The following is a 1,036-nucleotide window of genomic DNA, read 5'->3' as shown; positions in this document are numbered from 1 at the left end:
ACACACACACACACACACACACACACACACACACACACACACACACACACACACACATCTTTTACTTGTTTCAGCCATTAGACTGAGGCCGAGCACAGATTTGAAGAAGTTTTAGTCGAATGAACGACCCCGGTACTTATATTTTCTTGAGCCTGGTACTAACTTCATCGGTCTTTTTTGCTGAACTGAAGTTACAGGAAGGTAAACACACCAACATTACTTGTCAAACTGTGGTCGGACAAACACAGACATGTAGACACACACATAGACACTGATACACACACACACACACGTATATATACATATATACGACGGGCTTCTTTCAGTTTCCGTCTACCAACTCCACAACATGGCTTTGATCGGCTCGAGGCTATAGTAGAAGACATGCCCAAGGTGCCACACAAGTTCATTGAACCTGGAATCATGTCGTTCAGAAGCAAGCTTCCTAGCACACAGCCACACCTGTGCCTTCATACAACACAGCCACGAGGGAGTGCTGAAAAGTTCTTGGCTTTAAGGGTATTTCGATTGGCCTGGTTGGTGGTCCAACCTTCCGAGTTCTTTTACAGTGCTTAGAAAAACTTTACGAACAATCCAACAACAAATACAAAAAGAAAGGAAGGAGAAACATTGACCGTAACAGAAAACCATTTCAGTATCAAAACTGAAACAATCACATTTTGATAGTGCAATGAGAGATAGTTTCACTTTAATGGTTTCATTTTAATACGACATACATATATACATACATACATATATACATACATACCTCATTCTAATTGGCGGGAATTGTAAGTTATTTCTAACTCGTCCTTCACCAGTCATACATCTTTTTTAAATACGATCGACAAACATTTATTCCCTACAAACTGTGAGTTTTTTGGAAAATCTTTTCGTAAATCTTGAGATTAACACCCGCACGATTACCTCCCTAACCCCAACCCTGACCCTAAAACCCCAACTCTAACACTGTAGTGAAAATCGTGCCGGTATTAATCTGAAAATTTAACAATCTTTTTTAATACACTTTTACTTA

The 1,036-nt window shown here is 39.6% G+C and overlaps 1 protein-coding gene across 2 annotated transcripts in view; it reads left to right on the top strand.

Annotated features, from left to right (window-relative positions):
• LOC106882458 (beta-1,3-galactosyl-O-glycosyl-glycoprotein beta-1,6-N-acetylglucosaminyltransferase 3) overlaps positions 1 to 1,036 on the top strand; it is a 148,330-nt gene that overhangs the window by 84,314 nt on the left and 62,980 nt on the right. The window lies entirely within an intron of this gene.

The sequence above is a fragment of the Octopus bimaculoides genome, chromosome 16 (genome assembly GCF_001194135.2).
Source record: "Octopus bimaculoides isolate UCB-OBI-ISO-001 chromosome 16, ASM119413v2, whole genome shotgun sequence".
Lineage (NCBI taxonomy): Eukaryota > Metazoa > Mollusca > Cephalopoda > Octopoda > Octopodidae > Octopus > Octopus bimaculoides.
The sequence above is the reverse complement of the archived record's forward strand: the minus strand, read 5'-3'. Positions and strand labels throughout refer to the sequence as shown.